Here is a 23,037-nt window from a genome sequence, read left to right on the forward strand (position 1 = left end):
CACAATAAAAGGGCCCACACAGCCCACCTAAAGGGCACCCCTAGAGCATGTAGCACTGGTGACCAGAGCAGAGTGTGCTGCTGGGATCCACAGGACATCTCCTATATAAGGCCACTTCTCCAAGATCAGGGAATGTAACTGACTCACCTAATACATAGAAATAAACACTGAGAATTAGGCAAAATGAGGAGACATTGGAATATGTTCCAAATGGAGAAACAAGACAAAACCTCAGAAAAAGAACTAAACAAAGTGGAAATAAGCAATCTACCCGATAAAGAGTTCAAGGTAGTGATCATAAAGTTGCTCACCGAACTTTGGAGAAGAATGGATAAAAATAGTGGGAATTTTAATGAAGAGTTAGAAGACAGAGCTGAAGAATACAATAACTGAAATAAAAAAAATACATTGGAAGAAATCAAAAGTAGATTAGATGATATAATGGAATGGATCAGAGAACTGGATGACAAAGTAGTGGAAATTACCCAAGCTGAAGAGAAAAAAGTTTCTAAAAAATGAGAACATTTTAAGAGACCTTTGTGACAATATGAAGCATACTAACATTTGCATTATTGGGGTCTAAGAAAGAGATGAGAGAAAGAAAGGGGCAGAGAACTTATGTGAAGAAAAAATAGATGAAAACTTCCCTAACTTGATATAGGAAACAAACAAATTCATGTCCAGGAAGCACAGAGAGTCCCAAGCAAGATGAACCCAATGAGGGCTACACCATAGTACATTCTAATTAAAACAGCAAAAATTAAAGATAAAAGAGAATCTAAAAAGCAGCAGAGGAAAAGCAACTAGTTACATATAAGGGAACACCCATAAGAAAACCAGTTGATTTTTCAGCAGAAACTTTGCAGGTCAGGAGGTGGAGAACTCCAAAGGAGTTCTTCCAATCCAAATTGGAAAGGAAGAAGTAAAACTGTCACTGTTTGCAGTGATATTATTTGTAGAAAACTGTAAGTACATACCAAAAAAAACTATTAGGAATAGTGAATGAATTAAGTAAAAGAGCTGGATACAAAATCAATATACAGAAATCTGTTGCATTTATATACACTAGTAATGAACTATCAGAAAGAGCAATTAAGAAAACAATCTCAAAATCGCACCAAAAAAGAATAAAATACCTAGGAATAAATTTAACCAAGGAGGTGAAAGACCTGTACTTAGAAAATTGTAAGACGTAAATAAAAGAACTTGAGGATGACACAAACAAATGGAAAGATACAATGTGCTCATGGATTGGAGCAATTAATATTTTTAAAATGTCCATACTACCCAAGGTAATTTACAGATTCAGTACAATCCCTATGTAAATACCAATGGCAGTTTTCATGGAACTAAAACAAATAATTTAAAAAATTGTATGGAATCAGAAAAGACCCCAAATAGGCAAAACAACCTTGAGAACAAGGAGCAAAGTTGGGTGTATCACACTCCTTTATTTCAAACTATACTACAAAGCTATAATAATCAGTGGTACTGGCACAAAAACAGACACATATCTCAATGGCACAGAATAGAAAACCCAGAAGCAAACCCACACGTCTATGGTCAGTTAATCTATAACAAAGGAGGCAAGAATATACAGTGGGGAGAAGACAGCCTCTTCAGTAAATGATGTTGAAAAAACTGGACAGCTACATGTAAAAGAATGAAACTGAACCACTTTCTTGCACCATATAAAAAAATAAACTCAAAGTGAGCAAGACTTAAATTTGAGACCTAAAACCATAAAACTCCTAGAAGAAAATGTAGGCAGCACCCTCTTTGATATCAGCCTTAGCAATATTTTTTTGGATGTGTCTCCTCAGGAAAGAGAAACAAAAGCAAAAATAAACAAATGGGACTACATCAAACTAAAAAGTTTTTCACAGCAAAGGAAACCATCAATAAAATATAAAGGCAGCCTACTGAATGAGAGAAGTTATTTGCAAATGATTTATCTGATAAGGAGTTAATATCCAACATATACAAATAATGCATGCAACTCAACATCAAAAGAAGACATGATTTGATAAAAAAATTGGTAGAGGGCTTCCCTGGTGGCGCAGTGGTTGAGAGTCCGCCTGCCGATGTGGGGGACGCGGGTTCGTGCCCCGGTCCGGGAGGATCCCACATGCCGCGGAGCGTCTGGGCCCGTGAGCCATGGCCGCTGGACCTGCACGTCCGGAGCCTGTGCTCTGCAACGGGAGAGGCCACAGCAGTGAGAGGCCCGCGTACCGCAAAAAAAAAAAAAAAAAAAAAAAAAAAAATTGGTAGAGGACCTGAATACTGAATAAACATTTTCCCAAATAAGACATACAGGTGGCGAACAGACACATAAAAAAATGAGCAGCATCACTAATCATCAGGGAAATGCAAATAAAATGCAAATAAATGCAAATAAAAATGCAAATAAAAACCATGAGATAGTACCTCACACCTGTCAGAGTGGCTTTTATCCAAAAGACAACAAATAACAAGTTTTGATTATGATGTGGTCAATCATTAGAGATCTAACAGGGCACAGTGAGGTAGATGCTAAAAAGTCATCACAATTATCAAAGAAAAAAGATGTAAAAAGTTTGTTAAAGTAAGAGAGAGAAATACCATGGGAAAGAAAACACAGAATTTGGAAGCTAGAAGAAGCATAGTCTGATTTTACAGATGGACATACTAGAACAAACCAAAAAGTGTTTAAATTTACATACCCCAGATTATGGGGTGGAGGCAATCTAATGATCTTTCCACTTTGCCTTGCTGCTGCCCAGCGATCATAGAGGCCTACTGCTATTGTAAAAGCTCTTTTTCAAAGCAAATGAACAAATAATCTGCTTTATCTCTAACCTTTCTTGACTTCTATAACACTCTATTCTTCTTGTTTTACTTCCTTCTCTGGTCATTTTTATACTGTATACTTTACTGACTTCTTTTTCTGACTGACTTAGTCCTCAGCCTACTTCTTCTGTCTAAATTTGTAACTATTTTCATGTATTCAGTTTTCACTTTTACTGACTCAGTTTTCTTATTTGTAAAATGAGAGAACTGGAGTAGCTTCTTTTTTACTTTTAAAAGCCGGGTCAATGACAATATAAAATGATGGATGTCATAAATTTTTATCTTAAAAGCCAGCATTGTCTGAACAGACACTTCACCAAAGAAGATGTACAGATGGCAAGTAGGCATATGAAAAGGTGTTCAACATCATATGCCCTTAGGGAGTTGCAAATTAAACAACAATGAGATACCACTACCTCCCAATTAGAATGGCCAAAATTCAGAACTCTGATAACAGCACCAAGGGTTGATGATCATGTGAAGCAACAGGAGCTCTCATTCATTGTTGATGGGAATGCAAAATGGTACAGCCACTTTGGAAGGCAGTTGGGCAGTTACTTCTGAAACTAAACATTTTTTATCATATGATCCAGCAATTGTGCCCCTTGGTATTTACCCAAAGGAGTTAAAAACTTAGGTCCACACAAAAACCTGCACATGGATGTTTATAGCAGCTTTATACATAATTGCCAAAATTTAGAAGCAAGCAAGATGTCCTTCAGTACGTGACTGGAAAAATAAACTGTGGTACATCCAGATAATGGAGCACTATTCAGTGCTAAAATGAAATGAGCTACCAAACCATGAAAAGGTACAGAGAAACCATATTACTAAGTGAAATAAACCAATCTGAAAAGCTACATACTGTTTGATCTCAACTATAGGACATTCTGGAAAAGGCAAAACTATGGAGACACTAAAAAGATCAGTGGTTGCCGGGGATTAGGAGGGAGGGAGGGAAGAATAGGCAGAGCTCAGAGGATATTTAGGGCAAACTATCCTATATGATAAGACAATGATAGATACATGTCATTATTCATTTGTCAAAACCCATAGAATGTATAAAACCAAAAGTGAACCCTAATGTAAACTATGAACCTTGAGTGATTGTGTTGTGTCAATGTAGGTTCATCAGTTGTAATGAATCTACTACTGTGGTGCAGGACGTCGATAATGGGAAGGTTGTGTGTGTGTATGGGGACAGACTTTCTATGGGAACCCTGTATGTTCTGCTTGATTTTGCTTTGGGCCTCAAACTGCTCTAGAAATACAGTTTATTAATTAAAATAAAAAACAGCGTTGTGTTGACAGTATTTTAAAAGGCAAAGGTATTTAGGGTAAAGTGACATGTATTGTCAGGATATGAACTGGAAATTTATGTCCTCTGAAGCTTAGTTGCTTTATATTTAAATGAATTATATGTATAAATATATGTATATATTTCAGAAAATATTAATAACCACTGGTACTAGAGTTCCACTTAGGGAACTGTCTTCATTTAGGAAAATGCCTTGATAAACTTCCATGACTGTGGAAGGTGAGGCCTTTTCAGTGAGGTGTAGAAGGAGGCTGCAATACAAAGAGAGAACTAAACAGTTATGCCTAAAGAAGTGAACATAGATGTGGAGGAGGAATGCCAGGAAGAAAGACAAGGGAGGATGGAGTTAGAAAAAAGGCCATAAAACATAGGTAGCAGGCTGAATCTGTGGAGAAAGATAGAAAAATTCCTATGCCACTATGGTGGCATAGTAGCTGAGAACTTTAAAGGCCTTTTGGCAATGTAACAACTCATGGCATTGCAGTGTCTGTGTGGTTTGGGGGAAATCAAGGAAAGAAGCTCTGTATAGAACAAAGAGAAGCAATCATCTCTAAGAGGTGAGGTGTGTGAAATCAATACTTCAGCAGAAGCAAGAGCTATGGTTGACCATGAGAAAGCAAGTACATGGGACTAAGGGCACTGGAATTTCTCATAGGAGCCTTTCTCAGAGGATGAGGTTCCAGTTGACAGATCAGATGACTGGATTCACAGGACGATTATGGGGATATTTGAAGGTGTGCAGCACACATGGTAGTAAAAATTTAAGTAAACACACAACTTCCAACGGTCTCCTATAGTCCTGCCTCACTTTTCAAGCTGAGACAGACTTGGCTTTGAGGATTATCTCTGAGTAAGGTAGTAGGGAAGCTCTGATGGAATAAAACTCTTACCCAGTACCTAACAGAGCATGGCAGAAAACTGCCTATCTGAAAATGCCATTCACCCAGATTCAGAAAAAGGTCTAACCCAAGTCATGTCCCCATAAGAATAGAATTAAGATATGTAATCTTTTTTTTTCCAGATTTGTAGAAACATGGTAGAGTCACATGAAGTTTAGAAAGTATATTTTTGAGAACAGTAAAAGATTGTCCCAAGGAGGGTTAAGGTTAGATAAGTAACCTTCTGAGAATGGCAATAGAACTGAAAAAGGAAACAAATTATATTCTCTCAGAAACGTGTTCATAAGATTTAGTAGAGTCAGGAATACTGACTAACATGATATGGAAGTGCTCCTAAGATGCAATGAATACAGAAATGGAGAAAAAAAACATAGCAAATGACTAGCACCATTGGCTCTTCCCTTTTTCTTTATCATAGTTACCATCCTTTTAGATAACTTTCCTGTCTGCTTCTAGACTTTCGCACCCAAACCAATTGCATAATTCAATGGCCACTAAAAGAAATTTGTTCACTTGCATCAGTAATTTAGAGCCCAACGTGATCTTTCATATCAAATTCAAGTTTCAAGTCTTTGAACCTCCATGTTTCTTATTTGTAGTTCTAGTAGTTTTTGCCTATCTAATCTTTTGATGTGTCTTGATTTCTATCTCATTTATAGCCAAATTAGCTTAATGATTTCCATATATATCTTTTTATATACGGAAATATATAAAAATTGTTATACGGAGACAACAATTTTATCTACCCTTCATAGCCAGCTCACTAGGCATCTGCCTATGAAGAAAATACTCCGCTTTCATCTTAATCACTTCATGTTCTGTCCTTACCATTTGCTTCATCATCCCACTGAGGTCAGTATACTGAGGTGGTGACAGTTCCTGTGAGTTCTGCAGTGTTACTTAGAAAGAGCATGGGCTTTTGGGTCCTACAGACCTGTGGTTGAATGTTGTTTTCTAGATCTGTGACCTTAGGGAATTTATTTGAATGTTTCAGAGACTCAGTGTCCTTATCTGTAAAATGTGCCTGCTGCAGAGACTGCTAATGTTTCCCTTTTATTCTTGGGCACAGTAAATATTTTCAGCCTCTCTTGCAGACTGGTGTGTCCAGGCCTGAATTCTGGCAATGGATTGCTGGTTGGAAAGAAAAAGCACCACTTCCTGCTTGGCTCATAAAAATCCCCCAAGTGCGCTCTTTTCTTCTTTTCTCCATCTGCTGGCTTACTGGGGAGGACTCCAGAGACCTATGAGAAACAAGAACTTTAAGACAGAAAAAGCCTTGAACAGAGTCTGCTGCCACCCCATCAGATGTAAGCAAGAAATAACATTTATTTTGGTAAGTCACTGAAACTTGGAGGATGTTTGTTTCAGCAGTTAGCCTACCCCAACTAATACACCTTTAGGATTATTATAAAGATTACACAAGGAATCTTTGTAAAGTATCTGACATAAATTAAGGGTTCAGTAAATGACAGTTATTGTCACCATCATCCTTTACATGTATAAGCATGTGAGTATTCAGGCATTGCAGGTACCAGGATTCCCCCAAATGATCAGACCGACAGGATCTGAGTTGGCAGGACTGACTTCTTGCTGCTACTCTTACAGTTAGACCCATTGGTATTCCTCAGATTCCTTGGAATTGTAAATGATTAATTCATTTAGTTACAGATTTTTAAATTCAGTTATAGTTGACATATAACATTATATTAGTTTCAGATATACAATGTAATGATTCGATATTTGCATTTATTGAAACAATCACCACGTTACATCTAATCAACATCCAGTTATAGATTTTGACATCACATATTTAATCCTTTTGTTGGCCTGTTCATTTTATTCTCTGTCATTGTACCATGTGATACCCCTAACTTAAGTCACATGTTTCATACTGTGATTGTGTACCATTTAGGATCCAGGGGAGAGAGACTAGACTAGTGCTGTTCAGTAGAAATGCAATGCAAGCCACAAACATAATTTAAAATTTTCTAGTATTGATAGTTACATTAGAAAAGTTTAATAAAACCCAGGTGAAATTAATTTTAATAATTCATTATCTAACCTAGTATATCCAAAACATTAAAATTTCAACATGTAATCAGTATTCTTTGCATTCTTCTTTTCATGCTGATTCTTTGACATCAGTGTGTATTTTACACCAACAGCCTGTTTTGATTTAGACTAGGCTGATTCCAAGTGTTCAATAGCCACATTTCCATAATGGGTGCCATATTAGACAGCTCAGGAATGGGCAAATGAAAAGACCTACACCACTTCTGAAAAAAAAATCTTCAAAGTCATGTGCTACATTTTCTTTGTAGAGAGAGGATAGCATTATTCTTATCGTTCTGGGAGACTAGACGTAGGAGGGCAAACATTCAGATCATCAGGTTAAGGAGATGGACATTTTACTTATAGGTGTCATTTATCTGGAGATACAAGTCAGGAACCTTTTTTGTAGCTCTATCTTCTGTGGTACTTTGTACATAGAAGGCTCTTACTGAGAGTCTTCAATGGGATGATCAATGTTCATACAATTATGTATTCAACATTCATAAATTTATAATAAAAATATTTATAACTTTTACAGGAAAACTAACATTTTGAGCTTGTGTGCTAAGGGAAGCCATGCAAGATCCTGGTGTATGGTAACCCCCAATGTCTAAGTTAGCAATAAAATGTTTATTTTTCTTAAGGAAAAACTAATTACTCCTGGCCTCAGTTTTCAAAGGAAATTTAACATTTTTGTATAAAGCATAGACTTCAGAAATCCATTACTGTATATTGAAATGCACGTCTATCCTTGTTTAATGAAAGCATAGGAATTAGTCACTTTCCAGTGTATAAAAAAAGAGTTTAGTTCAAAGACGTTGGATTTACCAAAGTAAACAGTATTTGAATAGAATAGTTACTTTAAAGATGTCAGGCAGTCCCTCCTAGGAAGGAAATAATATGTTGCAAGTTTGAAAGAAAATGGTTTACATAAGATGTCATTTCATGAAAAGGAAATAATGTCTTTGATATTCAAAGCACCAAAAAAGAATTTAACACACTGTGCTAGAGAAACCAGAGATAACATTTGATGGTTAGAAAAGATAGGGTTTTAAGAAAAAAATGTTACCTCGTTTTCCTCTTCCATCACAGAAGGGAGATTAGGTATATGAGGAGTTAGATATTAGATATATGGGGGAGTTAGGGGGAAAGTAACATATACGAATCAGATGGTATAAGGAAAAATTAATAAAGCTAAATGCAGATTGTTAAATGGTAATGGAAAGAGGTCATTTTTTTAAAAAGATTTATTTTATTCTTTATTTATTTAATTAATTTATTTTTGGCTGTGTTAAGTCTTAGTCATGGCACGTGGAATCTTTCGTTGTGGTGCACGGGCTTCTTTCTTGTTGTGGCATGCAGGTTTTCTCTCTAGTTGTGGCATGTAGACTCCAGGGTGCATGCACTCTGTAGTTGTGGTGCACGGGCTTAGCTGCCCCATGGCATGTGGGATATTAGTTCCCTGACCACGGATCAAACCCGCATCCCTTGCATTGTAAGGCAGATTCTTTACCACTGGACCACCAGGGAAGTCCCAGAGGTCATGTTTAACATAACTATATATATTTAAAACTATAGTCATTATGTTGTATAATATATCCCCAGTACTTGTTTATCTTATAAACACACTGTATATTAAAATTAGAGTGCACTGTCGGTGGCAATGTAAATTGGTACAGCCATTATGCAAGTTTCTCAAAAAATTAAAAATAGAACTACCATTTGATATAGCAATCATACTTCTCCACTGTCATTTCCAGCTACTCCTTACCCACCACACTACAGAGAACTGAAGACTAGGCTTGCTCTTAATGCAAAAGGCATGGCTTCACAGTCATAAACTAGGAATAGAGGACTAGCTCAGCTGTTTTACTTCCGGTAGGAGACAGAGGGGCTTTAGATGAACTCTCCAAAAGCAAAGCCATAGGTTTGGGGAGATGTTCTCTGGCCTTCAACTTGCATGTAGCTATCAATTTAGTAGTTGACTCATTAGGTGACTTAGAATACATTTTGCAATGTTTTATTCTTGGAAAATTTATCAAGAAGTTACATTTATTAATTTTTTAAGGTCAGATGATTCTGACCTTAAAAAAAATTGCTGATTACAATTATTACAGCCTTGCTTTATATCATTGGATTGTTTACTTTCAAAATTGATTCTCTCTCTCTCTCTCTCTTTCTTTCTCTCTACTTTTGAAGGGGCCAGGAAAAGAAAGTTTTGGGTAAGAAAGTTTTAAACAAGTTTTTTGTTACGTGAACTTAGGCCTTAAGCACTGTAGTTATAGTGCCTGATGGGTAAAATTGCCTTGCCTTTAAGGAAGATTCATAATAGTTAAAAAAAAAATTAACCCTTATAAGAAAATTTCAGCATAAATTGTTTGAACCAATGAAAAATTCAGTTCTTTAATTCATCTTTTTGTATCTTCACTGGCTTTAACTTAAGAATAAAGATATGTAGAAAATGAAGCAATATGATTTCTCAGAAAGATATTGATAGTTTCTTTTACTTTCATTATCAAAATAAGTACTTTTCTTAACTAGGATGAAAATACTGATTCACCTCTGTAAAACTTCAATCCCTACTTTGGGTGACTAGTACCCTGGATTTGCTGTGGGTCTCTTGGAAGTTTGAGCTATAATGGCCCCTTGACACAAGGAGCAGCAGACTGTACAAGTCTCCTGACAGACAAAGTAGGGAGAGCAGTGAAAAACTTTGATTTCTAGAGAGAAGACAGCAGTGGAACTGTTCCTTGACTTCCGTGGTTGTTTGCCACAACTCTTCAAAAGTTTACAGTCAGAACATTTATTCATAAAGCATGAAATATACAGTCATGCCTTTTACTTCTAATTGTGGATACCTAAATTATGCATTTTTGGCCTATTATGGCTAATCTGGAAAATAATAGTTTCATTATATAGTATCACCTACAGACTCCTTGGACTGTTCTAGAATTATATGACATGAATGCTAAATTTTTATGACATTTAAGTATGGATGCTCCCCATGCTATTTAAAGCTAATAATAATAATCCCCTAAATTCACATTTTAATGAAGCAAAAAAAAAAGAAAACTGATTAGGTTCAAGTGCATAAAGTTCATGCTGCAGGAAATGTTGTTTACTAAATTCTTCCGTTTACTAAAAAATTAAAAATGGCTCTTTTAAGGAGCCATTTCTGTACTGAGTATGGAAAGGCATAGACACTATATTAAAATTTAGGATGATGCATATGTTTAAGTTTTGTTGTCTCCAAAACACTTTGGTATTGACTGGTTCGTGTATGAAAAACATGAGTTTCTATGCCATCATGCTGACTAGAAACTTCTTCAGATTGTCCAGTGGCTTGAGAGAACTTGAAGTAACATTTTAAGCAGTAGCTCCCAAAAATGTACATTACTTAGTAAGTTTTGTACTTAAATATTACTGTTTTTCACATGATTTTAATAGGTATGTTTTAAAAGACTTGCTCCCCCTTATTCCCTGTCCTCGGTTGTATTATTTTTCCCAGCTATTCACGGCCTTTCCTGCAGGAGAATTGTACTTCCCAGCCCCAGGCTTGGCCATGTGCTTTTCTCGTGAGCATGAATGATAGATACATATTGGCTAAGCAGAAACATTACTTGCCATCAATCATTCCACTGTTGTTCTTTTCCCTCTGTCACAAGAAGTGTGCATCATGGATAGGGGTTGTTCCTTCAGCTTGGATCCTGGAAAGATGTGTGGGACAGAATCACAGCCAATCTGCAGTCAGTTTATGATGTGATGTGGGCCAGAGATAAACCTTCATTCTTGTAAACAACAAGATTTGAGGGTTGCTTTTTAACCACAGCAGAAACTAGCAAAAGCTGACTTCTCAGACTGTAGTTATAGCCCTTGTTGAAACAAAAAAAAGGGGGAGGCTAGGAGGTTATATAACTCAACTCTGTTCCACCAACCTCCACTTCAGCCTACAATTGCTTGGGTCCAATCCACCTTTTTTTTTTTTTTTCTTGAGAATTTGAACAAAGAGACATAGACTGTTGTGTTCAGTTACGGCGTACTTGAGTTGAAAGGTCTTGTAGAGCAAGGGTTAGAGTTGGCTCCACAAGCTAAAGTTATGAGGCAGCAGAAGGTATTAGTGGAAGCTAATGCAGATTATTATAACAGTTAACATTTACTGAGAGCTCACTTTGGGCCAAACGTTACTTCAAGCGCATTCTATCTCTTTTGATCCTCATATCCATGCTATGAGCAGAGCCATGTTGAAACTTACAATTGCAATAAGCACTGAAAAGATTATGGTGCTTTGTCATCCCTCCCCTAATGCAAGCACACACCAAATGGAATTTCAAATAACTATTAGTTGTTAATATCACTACTTTGATGACCATTTTGATGCTTTTTCATATCCATTAAAAATGTTTTATCATTTCGTCTTGACAACCCTGCTTTACTGGTACAATGAGTACATCCTTATTCTGCCTATGGGGTAACATATCACTGCTTTTGAGATAGGTACTAATTATTATTCCATTTTACAAATAAAAGAGTGAAAGCTTCAAGAGGTTAAAAGTTTGTCTGTGGTCTTATAGATAGTAAGGGTTAGAACTGGGTTTAGAATTGAGGTTCAAACTCAGATTTATTAGGTATCAAAATCAGTGTACTTAGCCATAGCAGGAAAAAAAAGAGATTAGTGGCTAGGCAGCTCCTGAGAGACAGCAAGAAGGATCTATGCTCTTGATTTTCCAGTTTCTAGTTCCCAAGCAGCCTGGCTCTACTTAATATACTGCCCTTATATGTAGATGGGGGTTAGGGGATGGGAGGGGGAAGGGAAGCCAAGAAAAGTGCCCTCATCCATTTGCTTTTAGTGTTACTCTCCATTAGAGGTATCCTTAAACAGTACTGTACTTTACTAGATTTTAGTGAAATGACTGTGCAGTTTTTGCTAAAGCCTCTTTCACATTAGGCCACAGACACGAGTGCAAACAGCTAGGCTGGGGCAGATGGAATGACAGCTACTCAGAATGTGTAAAAATTTGGCAAATAAGACTTTGTTACTTGATCAAACTTATTGTGCCTGGTTCTTCTACTTCTTAGAATAAGTCCTGTCTTCTGTTGTTTCTCAGTCTCTCATGTAAAAACTTCTGTCTTGTGTAGTGACTCAGTTTCCCAGATATGCCTGTACATTTCTGACCCCAGATGGTAGTGGTAAGAGTGTTTATTCTCTAATCAGACTGCTCTCAATAGCATCACCTGCTAGGCATGACCTTGGGTAAGTTACTCTTCTAAGTCTCTGTTTAACAGTACCTACCACATTGGGCTATTGAGTGAGTGAATACATAGAAGTTTCTGGCACAGGCTGAGTGATGAATGAATGTTGCCTGCTTGGTTATTTATTGTCTACATACAGTGCCTAGTGCCTTACCAGCTGATAATCCTTTGAAATTACTTTGAGGCCTAGAGTTTCCAATCCTATAGTTTAGAAAGCGCAGAATCTAAGTTCATCAAAATGGAGTAAGCCTTTAAGGTATTTGGGGTTTTCTCTTAAAAGGGAGTTGAAATATTGAAAGGATCTTCCAAAGTCAAGTCTTCCCTGAAAGGCCCTGTGTTGCTGCTCTCTCTGGTCAACATTATTCAGTTTCACTGCCAAGCATAGTGCAAAGGAGTTCCTTACACTAATTGTAGCTGGATTGATCCTGGTTAGGGATTCCCTATAGGGACTAAAATTCAAGACCTTCAGCTGTTTAATTATGATCTGATGTTTTAAGACTTGAAGTTTTGCTGTATCCTTCCCTCCTGCAATTTATGGACTTTTGGTAATTGGTGGTGTAGTAGGGAGCCTCTCCCTGTAATCACAAGGCATGGACCAAGAATTCTCCGTTCTCTATCATCCGTAGGCACAGCGCCTCAGCTGTTAAGAAGTTTCAGCTAGGGGTATCTATAGCATGCAATCATATTGACTAGAGTTTAGACCAGTGATTTTCAAACTTCAGCATACATCAGAATCACCTGGAGGGCTTGTTAAAATGTAATTTTTGGTCTTTGTCCTCTGAATTTCTGATTCATTAGCTCTGGGGAGGGTCTGAAAATTTGCATTTCTAACAAGTTCTCTAGGACATGATATTGCTGGTCCAGATACATAGAAATATTCCTATAATTGTTACGCTAAAAAGTGTTTAAAAATTTAAATTGTCTTCTCTTCATAGGGATTTTGCCATTGAAGAATCTTTTTATAAACCAATATCATATCAGATATGGATATATTTGACTGACAGACACAACTGTATAAAAATTATTGAAAGGGACATAATGAATTTGCTCTCAAACCAAGGTATATAGTTACAGCATTCATTTGTATGCTGACTGCTTTTTATTTTGTAATTATAAAAGTTAAACAGAAACATATTTGGGTGAAGTACAAAGATAAGAAAAATTGGATTTAATAACATGAAACAGATTTTTTTTAGTGATTGAAATTTTTTATTTAAAAGTATTTTTTCAACTTTACTGAAGTATGATTGACAAATAAAAATTGTATTTATTTAGGTTGTACGAGTTTTTATTTATTTATTTTTTTGCGGTACGCGGGCCTCTCACCGTTGTGGCCTCTCTGTTGTGGAGCACAGGCTCCGGACGCGCAGGCTCAGCGGCCATGGCTCACGGGCCCAGCCGCTCCCCGGCATGTGGGATCTTCCCGGACCGGGGCACGAACCCGCGTCCCTTGCATCGGCAGGCGGACTCTCAACCACTGCGCCACCAGGGAAGCCCATGTACAAGTTTTTTAAAGGTATACAAGGTAGTATAGTGAAGTGATGACCATAATCCAGTTAATTAACATATCTATTATATCACACAGTTACCTGAAACAGATTCTCAAGAAGTATAATGCAGTTTTACTTTTGGGGGCTATATTTTTATAGAAATCAAAATAGGTTATGACCTAATTTGAAAGGCCTAAAATAACACTGATGAAACTTACATTCTTTGCTGAACACTGATGAATGAGACTTAAACATATTTACTCCTAACAAGTCAATGTGCTCAAGAGGTATGTGAACTGATATTAAGAACAAACATGTATTAACTGTTTATTATATGCCAGCCATTGTGCCAGATTCTTTCAATATATTAACTCTTCATTCTCACACAGTCGTTTAAGATAGATATTAATGTACTCATTTTAAAGATGAGAGGACTGAGGCTCAGAAAGTTTGAGTGACTTGCTTTGGTCATATATCTAGGTATTATTTGAGGGAAATTCTCACTCTCAGGTTTTAGCTTCTAATCAGTATTTGATATAGATTTTAGATCAGGACAGAATTGAGAAGTCTCTGCATTGTCACTTTTTAACAACCTTTCCTCCTTCAGAAAATACACTCTTACCCTTTAAGTACGCAGGTTCTTCCTGATTTCTAGTCATTTATCTCTATCAAGAGGTTTCATTTTTCATTTGCATGTGAGAACACTCACACTAATGTGTTCACTCTGGCCTTTTAATCTTCAGTTAATTAAAGGCTCTGTTTCCTATTGAAATTTTAGGCAATATTGTGCAGGAGACTTGTTTTTTGAACAAAGTAAAATTCTTATCTCTGAAATCACGTAATTCCTGAGTTTATGTCTAAAAGCTGACCTGCTTGTGTTATATTAGGATTCTTTGGAATTTAGGAAAGAAACAGTGGGATTCTTGGTTCTGTTGCATTCTTTCTTCTAGCTGTACTCCTGAGGAGCTCTATGAAATTGGCCAAGTCACCTATCCTACTTACATTGCAGATTCCTCATCTACCTTTTATTCTGTGCCTTCATATTTTGATACTTCTGTAGCATGATCTTCTCTCTGAACACAATATTTAAAAATCAAAAGTGCCAATGCTTTCAATCATCAGACTTATTTAAAAAGCAAAGAGACAGTGTTGAGGACTAGAGTTGCTTTTCATGCATCTTATGCATGCCTCTAACTTACTTTAGAGCCTAATTTATTGTGTTTATTTCTTATTGTAGGGAGGTAGTTTTTGTAAGAACTATTCTGTTCTGGTGCTTCCTTTTTTCTTCTCACCAAGCATTCTATGAACATTACTCTTGAAATGCTTGATCTGAGCTAAGTTGACAAGTGCATACTTTCTTTCCTGAAGCAAAAGCCCAATAACACTTCATAAGGTTTCAAACCATAAAATTCCCAATACTCCAAATATTCTCTCCAATTCAGATTGACAGGTTTCCCACTCCATCAAATGCTTGGTAAAAGTGCATGATCATCCGTGTCTTCAGAAAAGTATGACACAGAAAGTGTAAAGCAATACATATATAAGTTTTATTTCCAGAGTAGAAAAAACGAAAAAACAGGAAAATTGCATTTTGTGTTCTTTCAGTAATCAATTTATTCATGAATTCCACATTTATTGAGGGCCCACTATAGATGGGACGCTGATGCTGCGAGACTCAGACCATCTGTTATAACATTTGAATGTACACGATTTTTACCTTGGCTTTCTTGGTAGCTATACAGATATTTTCATCAGGATAAAAAAGTGAAAAATTTATCAAAGTAGTTTGAGATAATATTCTCTCCTTGTATTGCAGTCTCCTTCTATACCTCACTCTAAAGACCTCACCTTCCACACTCATGGAAGTTTATCAAGGCATTTGTCTAAATGATGACAGTTTCTTAAGTGGAACTCCAGTACCAGTGGTTACTAATATTTTCTGAGATATATACACATATGTATACCTATATTTCATTTAAAATATAAAGCAACTGGGCTTCCCTGGTGGCGCAGTGGTTGAGAGTCCGCCTGCTGATGCAGGGGACACGGGTTCTTGCCCCGGTCCAGGAAGATCCCACGTGCCGTGGAGCGGCTGGGCCCGTGAGCCATGGCCGCTGAGCCTGTGCGTCCGGAGCCTGTGCTCCGCAACGGGAGAGGCCACAACAGTGAGAGGCCCGCATACCGCAAAAAATAAAAAATAAAAAAATAAAGCAACTGGTAAAATCCTCTTTGTTCTGCCTATTCATCCCTCCCTCCCCCCAACCACTGATCTTTTAACAGCAGTAAAAATTATGGAGACACCATACTTTTGCCTTTTCCAGAATGTCGTATAGTTGAGATCATACAGTATGTAGCCTATTCAGATTGGCTTCTTTCACATAGTAATACCCATTTAGATTTCTTTCATTTTTTTTTTTTGGCTCAATAGCTCATTTTAAATTAGTGCTGAATAATATTCCATTGTCTGGATATACCAGTTTATTTTTCCATTCACCTACTGAAGGATATCTTGGTTGCTTTCAAATTTTGACAATTACAAAAAAGTTACTATAAACATCTGCATGCAGTTTTTAGTGTATATTTAAGTATTCAGCTCCTTGGGTAAATACCAAGAAGTGTGTTACTGGATTGTATGGTAAGAGTATGCATAGTTTTGTAAGAAACCATCTAACTGGCTTCCAAAGTGGCTGTGTATAATTTTGCATTTCTGTCAGTAAGGAATGAGAATTCCCTTTGCTCCACATTCTTGTCAGCATTTGGTGTTGTCAGACTTTGGGATTTTGGCCATTCTAGTAGGTGTGTAGTGACATTTAATTGTCATTTTAATTTGCATTTTCCTGATGACTTACGACTTGAGCATCTTTTCATATGCTTATTTGTCTTCTGTGTAACTTTTCTGGTGAGTTCTCTGTTAAGGTCTTGGGGCCATTTTTTAAATTGAGCTGTTTATTTTCTTATTGTTGAGTTTTAAGAGTTCTTTGTATATTTTGGATAAGAGTCCTTATCAGATGCATCTTTTGCAAATATATTCTCTAGGCCTGTGACTCATGTCTTGCTGCCTTAGCATCATCTTTAGCAGAGCAGAAGTTCTTAACTATAATGAAGTCCAGCTTATCAATTGTGTTTTTCATGGATCGTGCCTTTGGTGTTGTATCTGAAAAGTCATCTGCATACCCAAAGTCATCTAGGTTTTCTCTTGTGTCATCTTTTAAGAGTTTCATAGCTTTGCATTTTGCATATATGTCTGTTTTTGTGAAGGGTGTGAGGACTGTGTCTAGATTAATTTTTTTGTATGCAGATGTTCAGTTGTTCTAATACCATTTGTTGAAAAGACTAGTTACTATACTTTTGGCTTTACAGTCCCTGAAGCTTAAGTACCTTTGGATTTTCAGTAAAAGTGGACATGGTAGCATGGATGGTAATAATAATGATGAAAATATCAATATAAATAATTAGAATAGTCAACATTAATATAAATGGTAGGAATAATTATAATGATATTAATATCTAATATTATTATAATAGCTAATGTTAATGGTATTAATAATTAGACCTATGTATTAATAATAAAATAGCTGCTATCAATAGCCCTTACCATATGCTAGGCAATGTTCTGTGCATTAAACATGCATTCAGTCATATGGCTTAAAAGCAAAATGCAAGGGAAGCCAGATGGAGAGTTCTTGAGAGGCATACTGAGGAGTTGTAAGGCATATTTTTTACCTTTTAAATAAAGCACCGATGATGAGCACTTGTGAATTTTTGAAAATGAAAGGTTTACTTTTAAACTTTTATTTTTATATATATATTTTTTGCGGTACGTGGGCCTCTCACTGCTGTGGCCTCTCCCGTTGCGGAGCACAGGCTCCGGACGCACAGGCTCAGCGGCCACGGCTCACGGGCCCAGCCGCTCCGCGGCATGTGGGATTCTCCCGGACCTGGGCACGAACCCGCGTCCCCTGCATTGGCAGGCGGATTCTCAACCACTGCACCACCAGGGAAGCCCTAAACTTTTATTTTTATACTTGAGTTATATAGGTATAGCTTTGGTATCAACTAAATGTCATCCCATATGGCAGTACAACTAGGTTGTTATCACATTTGATTCCCTTTTGTCAATAATATATCAAGAAAATAGTGAGAGAGAATATAGGACATTTGTCAGTAAATTGTATTTGCCTTTCACTGACTGATTTACTGAAAGCTTAGCTTAGGAAAATATTAAGTATTTTAATTTAGATTTCACTTGGGGGCTTGAAGAAGTATCACTCTCCAAAATCAAAGTTATTGCATCAAGTCCTTTTCTTAGATTAAGTTATCTACTATACAAAAAGTGAGTTGTAATGTATTCTTATTAAAACTGCTTCTTCTATCGCAATGTTATATTGTTTTTATAACATTTAATTGTTAAAATATACATTGTATAAGAAAGGTGAATTTATAGTAAAATAAATTTTTTTCTATTTTTTCCCTGATTTTTTTTATTTTCAGGTGAATCTTCTGTCTTATGTATTTACTGATAATCACTGTTGTGGTTCTTATGCTTTATTGGTAATTGACCACCTGTTCATGTCTGCATGTTGGAGATATGCTTGCTTAGCTACCTAAGTGTAAGACTGAGTTAGGCACTCAGGAGTCCAGTGGTAAATCATCTGAGTCATTTACAGTTTGGTGTGAATGTGCTTATCATATCCTTCTCTCAAAGAAGGTTTTTATAAGGGAAAGAGGAAGAAGATCCTGGATATCTTTAAAGGGTAAATAGAAGACAGCAGTGGAAGTGGTGGCTAGAGCTGAAGCCAGAATTAATCTTCTTTGTAATTTTGTTTAGCACTCACTGTACTAGAATGTTAGTTTTGGATGAGTCTGCCATTAAACCATTAGGTAACAAAGTGATTCACAAATTCTGAATTTTCAGAAAGAGTATTTTAAAACATAGTTTTGATTATTTTGAATTCTGCTCAGTGTCTCTGCATAGCTTAATCTGCATCTGCTATTTTGAATAATCCATTGCCTCTCTGATTATTTAAATATTTAACTCTGGTTTATGTCTAATAGCATCGTAACCAGGATTCTTATCATTCATGCTATTATTTTTTCTGCTTTCAAACATTCTTTACTGTAGATTTTTCTTCAGAAATTTTAGAAAGTACTTTTCAGGTAAAAGACTGAATTCTTTTGTTTTAACTTTTTATTTTGGAAAATTTAAGACATGTACAAAAGTAGATAGAATATCATAGAGTATATCCATGTACCATCACCCAGTTTCAACAGTTACCAGCTCATGCCAATGTTATTTTGTTTCTACCCTCACCAACTTCCTCTGTCATATTATTCTGAGGCAAAAGCTAGATATGTTATAGTTTCATCGACACATATTTCGCTAATAGAGGCCAAGTAGTTTTTAAAATCATGATGAAGTCCTGATTTTAACATATTTGATGTCTTTTAGTCCACTACAGTAAGTATCTTATTGAGGCTTAAATTATTCTATATTTGACTGGTAGGTGCCTCTCTTTGGGTTTTCAAGCTTTTTTGGTAAATAGTCCCCCTTTTCAGAGTCGTTGATCATTTCCTTGCTATCTGTTATGACAAAACATATAGACTCATCTAACACATTTCCTACTCCATACTTTTGGTCAATCTTTCCTTCACTGAGTTCTGGTTCTTTATAGTGAAGAATGGAATTTCAAGACAAGAATTTGGGTGCAAAGGGTGCTCATTGTTCCAAAAAAGACTTTCATTTTGATACTTGTAAGCTTTACTTTTTGTATTCTCTGATTTATAGTATTTATTTTACATATTTTTGTATAAATGAATTACTGTGTTTTTTCTGTTATGTGAAGCCATGATGTATACTATGAACTACCCAGTTAATGGCAGGTTTTTTGGAAAAGAAAATCACCTAAAAATATTAAATGTCTGTAGAATAAATATCCATTTAAAATATTCATGGTTCTTTTTTCAGTATCCCAATGAAAATTTGAGTTAAGGGAGTCTTCACATTTATACTCTAAAGATTCTTCTCAATTAATTTTTCCTGTTAGCAGTTATGCATAGCTTTGTGGTGTCACATTGTTCTTCATAACTTCTGTTCATGATCTTGCCATCTTTTTATCTTGCCTCCTTACCAGCACTCAGAATTTTGAAGAACTGGTTTGAGGCTCGGAGCTAGGCAAGTCTATCTGTTTGAATAGTAGGGAGGAGACATGGGAGGTAGAGGCAGAGATGCTAATAGAATCTAGGTCTGCTGATCTGCTGGTCTGGTGTCTGAGCCACATCAGGAAGGACTCTTTGCACCTCCTTCTCTTTGCCGTATCCTGTCCAGTGCTAAATGAGGTGTAGAGGCAAGTAAACACTAAAATGTAAATAGATGATGAAGTAGTTGGCATGGGATGCAAGTCCAAACAGTGCCACTCTCCAGCTGTGTGATTGGGTAAGTTAGTCTCTCCAAGTCTTAGATTGCACTCTTTACCCCATTACTCTGTAATATTTTCTTTAGAGCACTTCTACTACATGAAATCATCTTTTTGAAAAAGTATATGAGGTGTATCTTCTGTTTATAAAATTCCACGAGAGCAGGAATCTTTTCCTCTACTGACTCCTCCGTGCTTTGAACAGTCCCTGGCACAAAGTGGGTGCTCAATAAACATTTGATGAATTATTGCTGAGTTTTTGAGAAGGTAAAATAAGATAATGAATGTAAAAAGGTTGGCACTATGACTACCACCCAGTGACTGCTTGATAAATATTAAAAAAAGACTCGGGAGGACATATAGATACTTCCATTCTGATTCATCACCATAGCTCTATAAATCTAGCTTATGACAACATAAAATAGTTAATAAATACTTTTAGTAAATGAATGGAAAGATGAAATAAATGAATACTGTTGTTGCTATTGGAGCTGATTTATGGAATAAGCAAATGATATTTAGAAATATAGAAAGATGTCCCAGTATTGATCCAAGCATCTGGTATTTTTCCTTTCTAAATATGATCAGTAGGTCATTATAAATAATAGGAGGAATCCCTTTATAGTGGACATATTTCTCCCTTTATAATAGTAATTTTCCATATAAATATTTCAGAATTGAAAAAATTATAGTCTGAATTGTGTAACTTCTGCTTGTTTACTATTTATACTTGTTGATTTTTCCTTACGGATTACATTATTTAATGGATAAGGGACAACAAACTCCTTTTGCCTTAGCATATTTTCCCATTTTGATATATCAAGGGAAAAAAAGACCAAATAAAACAAGCCTCTGTGGCTCAAGTTAGCTATAAATGAAGTCTCTCTCATTCTCCTTATAGAAAATGCTCTAGCAGATCTAGAATCTCTGTGTCAAAGTATGGCCAATACTTATGGCTGTGAATGGAAGAGGGGTCAGGTGATTCCCTCACTTTATTCAGTTGTCAGGCGACCTAGTTGCTCAGAGAAGCCCGAAGCCTGCTTGTAGAGACAAGATTTCATTGGTGGAAGACAGGATTGTTAGAATCCTTACTCCTAGTTGAGTTAAGATGGAGAGGGGAAAGAATTTACGTTGAAAAACCATGCTTCAACCTAGTTGTCCTGCGGTACTTGAAGATTGCCCTGACACTATAACCTGAATAGAGAAGATTGATGACACTGATAAAAATTAAAATTAAAAACTTAGGTACATCATAAGACACCATAAACAAAGTGAAAAGAGAAGCCACAGACTGGAAGAAGATATATGCAATGTATACAATAAACAAGTGAGTAGTATTTAGCCCAAGTAAAGAATTCTTACAAATTAATAAGAACAAGATAAACAACCTTAATTAAAAAGTGGGCAAAGAATATGAATAGGCTATGATGGAAGAGAAAATCTGAATGGCTAATAAACATATGAAAACATGCTCCATCTCACTATTAATCAAGGAGTGGCCAACTAAAACAATAGAGAAATACATTCATACTATTATATTGACAAAAATCATGGTGTCTGACAATATCCAGTGTTGGTAAGGATGTGGGGTGGAGCAATTAAGTCTCTTGCAGATTACTTTGAGGATTATAGACTGGTTAAACTGTGTTGGAGAGAAACTTGGCAATAGGTAGCAAAGTTGTAGACGTGCATGCCCTTCAAGCCTGCAATTCCACTTCTAGGTATAAAACACCCTAAAGCAGCGCTTCTGAAACTTTAGGAGAGAAACAAATCACCTGAGGATGTTGCTAAAATGCAGGTTAGGATTCATCAGATGGAGCCTAAGATTCTCCATTTCTAAAGAGTTGCCTGCTGGTCCTTGGACAACACTTTGAGTAAAAAGACTCCAGAGCAGTGCTGTTCAGTAGTCCAAATTTATGAGATGATGAGAGTGTTCTCTGTGCTGTCCAATAACTACTGAGCACTTGAAATATGGTTAGAGTGGGTGAGGAACCACATCTTTTATTTATATGAATTTAAGTAAGTTTAAATAGCCACATATGGCTAGTGACTACCATACTGAACAGGGTAGCCTAGAGCATATCCTGAGAACTTGTTAGCAATGTAGACTATCAGACCCAATCTCAGACCTGCTGAATCAGAACCTGCATTTTAACAAGATCCTCAAGTGATTTATATGCACATAGAAATTTGAGAAGCACTGTCTGGAGAAATTTCTGCTATTCCAGAGTCATGTGTGAGAATATGTATTTCAATATGTTAGTAGTGTTACAGTGGACAAACTGTGGTACTATTTAACTACTATACAGCAGTTAAAATGAATTACTATGTGTATGAACATGGATAAACCTTATAATAATACAATATTGAATAAAAAAGCTATCTTTATGTGAGAAAATACGTATATTATACTATTTTTATAAAATTTTAACATAAAAGAAATCATGCTATATATTGTTTAGAGATTTATACATACATGGTTAAATTATAAAAACATTCTTGGAAATGATAAGCACCAATTTTAGGGCAGTTCCATTCATTTAGAAAGGGTTGGTAAGAGTGGGAAAGGTAAGGAGAGGAAGAATGCTGAAGACTTCATTGTATTTTACTGAAGCTACATAATGGGTATACAAGTGTTTGTTATTCTTTATACCTTGTTGTTTACCTGAAATATATATTTTGTATCTCCACCCATAATGGTTAAATTTTAATTTTGCACTGTTGATCCACTCTAAGTTTGGTGATTCTTAGGGTCATCAGAAAGTTGAGAAAACTTTTTGTGAAAG

General features: G+C 36.2%; 1 long non-coding RNA gene across 1 annotated transcript in view; it reads left to right on the forward strand.

The window, feature by feature from the left end:
- Positions 1-6,149: 6,149 nt before the first annotated feature.
- Positions 6,150-23,037, forward strand: part of LOC132530804 (uncharacterized) — a 142,085-nt gene continuing 125,197 nt past the window's right edge. Inside the window, exon 1 of the long non-coding RNA XR_009543893.1 lies at positions 6,150-6,379. This is a non-coding gene — a long non-coding RNA (uncharacterized LOC132530804). The remainder of the gene's footprint in view (positions 6,380-23,037) is intronic.

The sequence above is a fragment of the Lagenorhynchus albirostris genome, chromosome 12, assembly GCF_949774975.1.
Source record: "Lagenorhynchus albirostris chromosome 12, mLagAlb1.1, whole genome shotgun sequence".
NCBI lineage: Eukaryota > Metazoa > Chordata > Mammalia > Artiodactyla > Delphinidae > Lagenorhynchus > Lagenorhynchus albirostris.